Genomic DNA, 6,000 nt, shown 5'->3' on the forward strand with positions numbered 1-6,000 from the left:
GTTCTAGTTCGAGGCCATCCTCTCATAATTGTTTGATTGTGGGAATTCTTTTCACCTATCCAGAGCAAATTCAAGAGTCTTCTCAGTTTGATCATCCGGAGCCCATGATCTAAGATTTATTCATTCTCAGCTTTCAGCCGTGGTTCTCCAAATCTTACCGATGCATCATTCAAGTATTCTCTTATCAGCTCGTGATCTCTTCGTTCTCATGTATCTAAATTCTCTCAAGCATCTTCGTTCATTTGCTAAATTCTTCCCGGTGTTTTCTTTGTCTTATCTTCGTTCATTTCACAATTCTTACCCGGTGATTCATCCCTTACTTCATTTATTTTAATTCTTACGGTGGTTCGTTCAAGATTCTTCTTACCTTGTTATCATATCAATTCATTCGTTGTTCCAATCCTACCGGTGGTTTGTTGAAGACCTTCCTAAGTTGACGCTATATCTATCTTAATCCTTTCTACGAGAATAAGTAGTTTGTCAAATCCGTTGTTGGTCATCAATTTATTTGGTGAAGGATAAGCATAATGTAATTCTTATTCTTGTTTCATCGAGTATATTCAATTCCTTATTCCGGAGGTGCATCATATCACATTCTGGGTTCGAGATGCTTTATCTTTTCTTTTCCCGGAGTTCCTAGCTCTTGCAATTACATCACCTCGGAGATTCATTTAAATCGATACAAGGTTTCACCTTGTGTTTTCAGCTTCGCTTTCTTTTCGTTATCCTTTTTGTTACCAAAGTTGGCCATGAAGGTTCTACATGATGGTTCATCAAGGATTTAATTCATTCTTGACGTTTTCATCGAGATTCTTTTCTAAGGAGCTCAAGCATTCTTCATTTTGCATCCGAAGTGCAATTCTTTCTACCGTACCATTTCAGGTGGTATTATGTCATTCTTCATAATTTGAGTTCATGTTTCATGATTCACATGTTGTTAAGTATGAGATATTTTAAATCCATCTACCTTTTCGTTGGAGTTATCTTTGTGTCATGTTTCACCTAAAGCCTTCCCTAAGGATTGTTGCTATCTATGGTGCTTATAAATGATCCAAGTTCTTCATTTATCCTCTCGGCGAAATAAGTTTCTTGTCTCCTTGTTCTCATCTATCCAATTCTTTTTCCCGTGAGTGGCAGGTTGTCACCTCATAATTTGAGATGTATTCCATAAGACCATATCAAGCTTATTATTTTTGTTGTTGGTTTTCCAACAACTCCGTTCTAGCATTTGTTGTAAGTGTGCTCCCTCGAGATCTTGTTCCCTTCGTTCACCCCATTCCATTCTTACTTTTGTTCCGGAGGCTTTGTGATGTTGCTCTCTTCAACCCATCTTTTCGTTTTGTTAGGATCATGTTCTTTTCTTGGTTTATCCATTTAACCGGTGTGTTGTGTCCTTTTGCTCAAGCTCTTTCATTTTATCAAGTCTTTCATCTCTTGTCAACTGAAGTGCTACCCGAGTTGGTTCTTTCTTTTCCTCTTTCTTAACGGAGTGCTTTCAACTTCGTTCATCTCCGTTGCATTCTTTTCTCGAAATGGCTTAACCTTTCAAGGTTCGTGGTTTCACTCATTAGTCAAAGAAGCAACTTTGTTTTACCTCTTCCTCTTCTGTTTTCTATCTGGTGCCATCCTAGATCTCGGGACGAGATCCTCTCGTAGTGGTGGAGTGTTGTGACGCCCCAAGACCGATGCTCGAGAAGACTTCCATATATTCCGGGTTTCGCCGTGTGTTTCAATTGTGCTTGCCCTTTTATTTTTGCATTGCATCATGTCATCATGCCATCATCTCATAAATCATTTGCATCTCAACGAAATAAATTGTGTGGATCTTTGATCCATTTAAATTGAGGGAAGAGTGACTTCTCTTTATAACATATCCTCCTAATATTTAGGGAGCTATTATAAATATTCCACTATTTTGGAATTCACCTTAACACACTTGCAAAATCCCAATGCCTTTATTATCACAACTCTTGGCCTCTAACTTTGCTATATATCCTTTCTCTATTTTTTCCGGAGCTCCACCGAGATTCTCAATCATTTCTGGACTGTCCTAGCACCCACTTTCTATTAGAACCCATTTGAATTAAATTCAAATGAGTGCGGACCTAGTTTGCCCAAACCTCTTCCAACCATTTTTATTAAATCCTTCATATTTTCTTGGTCCAAGGAAAATATCCCTGTTGGTCTAATTCTTTTTCTAATTCTCTCTTTCTGTTCTCCAGAGTTCTCTTTATTTTTTTTATTTTTTTATTGGGAGCCCAATTTAGCTTTCTAGGCTGGCACTCTCCTTCTCTCTTCCTAGTCTTCCTTTAGCCCAGCCCAACAAGGCCAACCACTTGACCTTTTGGCCCAAGGCCCGTATCCCTCCTAACCCTAGGCGCATCTGGACCCTCTCCCTCGCGCTGCGGCCTCGCTCGACCCCTCCTTCTCTCGATCTCCCTCTCGGTCCTTCTCTCTCCCGATCCATCTCCTCTCCCCTCGATCTCTCCCTTCTTTCCTCCTAGCGCCGCCAAAGGAGGAGCTCGATCCCCATCGCAGCCTCTCCCTCGCGAGCACCCTCCTTCCCCTTCCCGTTCGCCTGCCTCGACATGGGGCCTTGCTCCTCCTCCCGCTCGCGCCTCCTCCTGCCTCGTCCATGGAAGCCGCCGCCTCGACTTCTGGCTCCGGCCTCCACCGGCCGCTCCCTCTCGGGCCTTGGCCTCGTACGCAACTACCCAGGCCAGAGCTCCCACTGCTGCGCCTTGGACAGGAGGTCCCTCACGGCTGCCCATCGCCATCCTTGTCTGCGTCGTGGAACCAGGCCGCCGAGCTCCACCAAGCCCCGCCGTTGTGTCCGGTCGCTGCCGGCGACCACGACCAGCGTCGGCCATCCTCCTGCCGCTCCTGCTACCCGCCTCTGCTCTGCACGCACGACCCCCTGCGTTTGTTGCTTCGCCTCCGTCGAGCTCGCCCCGCCGCCTCCGTTCTACTCCGTCCAAATCCAGTTGGCCCCGTCCTCCTCCATCTGGGGACTCGCCGTCCCCTCCTCACGTCGCCAGAGTTCACGCCCAAGGCCTCTACAACCTCACCAAAGGCCGCGTCCTTGCCTTCCTGTACTACTATTGCGAGATGCCAGGGCCACTGTCAGTGTCAAAACTGGCGGATCTCGGGTAGGGGGTGCCGAACTGTGCGTCTAGGCGGATGGTAACAGGAGACAAGGGACACGATGTTTTTACCCAGGTTCGGGCCCTCTCGATGGAGGTAAAACCCTACTCCTGCTTGATTAATATTGATGATATGGGTAGTACAAGAGTAGATCTACCACGAGATCAAGGAGGCTAAACCCTAGAAGCTAGCCTATGGTATGATTGTTGTATGATGAAGTTGTCCTGCGGACTAGAACCCTCCGGTTTATATAGACACCGGATAGGGTTAGGGTTACACAGAGTCGGTTACAATGGTAGGAGATCTTGAATATCCGCATTGCCAAGCTTGCCTTCCACGCCAAGGAAAGTCCCATCCGGACACGGGACGAAGTCTTCAATCTTGTATCTTCATAGTCCTGGAGTCCGGCTGAAGGTATAGTCCGGCTACCCGAACACCCCCTAATCCAGGACTCCCTCAGTAGCCCCTGAACCAGGCTTCAATGACGACGAGTCCGGCGCACAGATTGTCTTCGGCATTGCAAGGCGGGTTCCTCCTCCAAGTCCTTCAAGAAGATTTTAAACACCAAGGATAGTGTCCGGCTCTGCAAAATAAGTTTCCACATATTGCCATAGAGAGAATAATATCAACACAAATCTAATCTGCTGACGCATTCCGCAGCGTGACATCACACTACGGCCAAGTCCTTTACTCGAATCATTTTTACTTTTCCACCTCAGCACGTTTAGCGAGGCGGTTTCCTTGGCACGTCTTGTCAAAGCAGAGATCGTGTCCCCCCTTTTACGAGATTCTCATCAATACGGACGTGGGTAACCCAATTGCGCCATTTATCATGGCGCTTGGGAGGCAAGCGAGTTTTACTAGGCTGGTGGTGACGCACAACCGCATCCACCCATATAAGGGGATAAGGATCCACCTTTTTACCTACGCCTTCTTCCTTCTTTGCCTATCCATCTCCTACGCACTCGAGCTCCAGCGCCCAAGTCCGCACTTCCTACCTCGACCTCCTCCAGCAATGTCCGGAGCGGGAGGCAAGTGGATGGTCTCCTCCGTCACGGAGGGCCATGTCAAAAAGCTAAGGAAGGCTGGATACTTGTCCAAGGACATCGCGCACCGGCTTCCCGAGGAAGGGCAGCTTCTCCCCACCCCATGGCCCCATGAGAGGGTAGTATTCCTTCCCCACTTCCTCCGCGGACTGGGTTTCCCACTCCACCCATTTGTCCGGGGCTCATGTTCTACTATGGCCTGGATTTCCACGATCTGGCCCTGAACTTCGTCCTCAACATCTCGGCGTTTATCGTCGTGTGCAAGGCTTTCCTCCGCATCCGCCCCCATTTCGGCCTCTGGCTCAAGACCTTCAACGTCAAGCCCAAGGTGGTGCGCGGCAGCCAGGCGGAGTGCGGAGGCGCCATGGCGGGCAAGATGGCCAACGTCCTATGGCTCGAGGGCTCCTTCGTGGAGACCCTGAAGGGGTGACAATCATGGTGGTTTTACATCACCGAGCCGCGCGATCCGAAATGGATCGCAGCCCCCGAGTTCCGATCCGGACCCCCCACACGGCTTATGTCCTGGAAAGAGACGGGCCTGTCGTGGGGCGACGAAAAAGAGGTGACCGGATTGCAGACATGCATCCAGTCCCTAGTGAGCAAGCCGATCAAGCTTGTCAATGTAGTCCAGGTTATGCTCGTCCACCGGATCCTCCCGTGTCAACAACGGGGCTTTAATCTGTGGGAGTTCGACCCGGCACAGCACCAAACCCTTAACCGGCTCTTCGACACGACGTATGAAGACGTCTGGAAGGTGCTAACCAAAGGCGCCAAGGCTCCCACATCCGCTTCCGAGGACCGCGGATACAACTCGCAGCGTCACGCTAGCGAGGTAAGCTATTTTCAGCTTTTACAGGATGTTAAGTTTCTTCATAGTTTGACTCTATGTGGGATCTAAACTCCCTCACCTTTGACAGGCTTGGCAGCCGCAGTCCGGATCGATTAACTGTCCGGCTCCCTTGCCCGAAGACCCAGCCCCTGCTCTCCTAGTGAAGCTGCTGGTTCCGGCACCTTATGTGGTGCCGGAGAAGAAGGCCACGAAGAAGAAGGCCACGAGGACTCGAAAGAGTACCCGTAATGTGGTGGTGTCGGACTCGTCATCCGACGAGTCCGAGACGCTCTCCTCCCGTGAGAACGAGGAGGAGGAAGAAGAACACTCTCCCCCTCCAGTGGGGGGAGGAAAGAAAAGGAAGGTCGCCCCAACGGGGGAGGCCGAAGGGTCCAGGAAGAGGAAGACCCCTCCGCCGAACTACTCCCCCGACGCCGAAGAGGACGAAGAGGAGTGGCCAGATAGGGCCAAGCGTCCGGCGAAATCGTAAGTATTCGGATATCAGAGTAACTCATGACGTTCCTTTGTCGCACAGCTTTCCCTAATGTCGAACATAATTATGCAGCCCGCCCCGGGCCGAACTCAACGAGTCGTCGAGCGGCTCCCTGGATTCATCGGACATGAACTTAGTTCCGCCCGCTGTCTCCCCCCGCACTGCGGATGACGCCGAAGTGGCGTCGCAACAAGCTCTGGGCAGGAGGAGGTGGTCCTGGAGGAGCCGCAAGGCGACCTCCCGGACCCCAGGAGTAAAGGGGACAAGACCCCCCAGGGCTCCAAGTCCGGCTTTGTGCCGGACACCGCGCTGGAATCTTCAACTGTTCCGAACTGCGGTAGGCGAACTCCTTCCAAGAGGAGCAAGCCTTCTGAGCCGGCGACCTCCGTCCAACCGGAGGTGCCGGACAATCTGCTGGAGGTGCTTGACAGCGCCTCCATCGACGAGGAACACCGTACTATTATGAGTACGGTGATCCAGAAGGTTCA

Source organism: Triticum urartu, chromosome 2A (assembly GCF_056163025.1).
Source record: "Triticum urartu cultivar PI428250 chromosome 2A, HENAU_Tu73, whole genome shotgun sequence".
NCBI classification, from domain to species: Eukaryota; Viridiplantae; Streptophyta; class Magnoliopsida; order Poales; family Poaceae; genus Triticum; species Triticum urartu.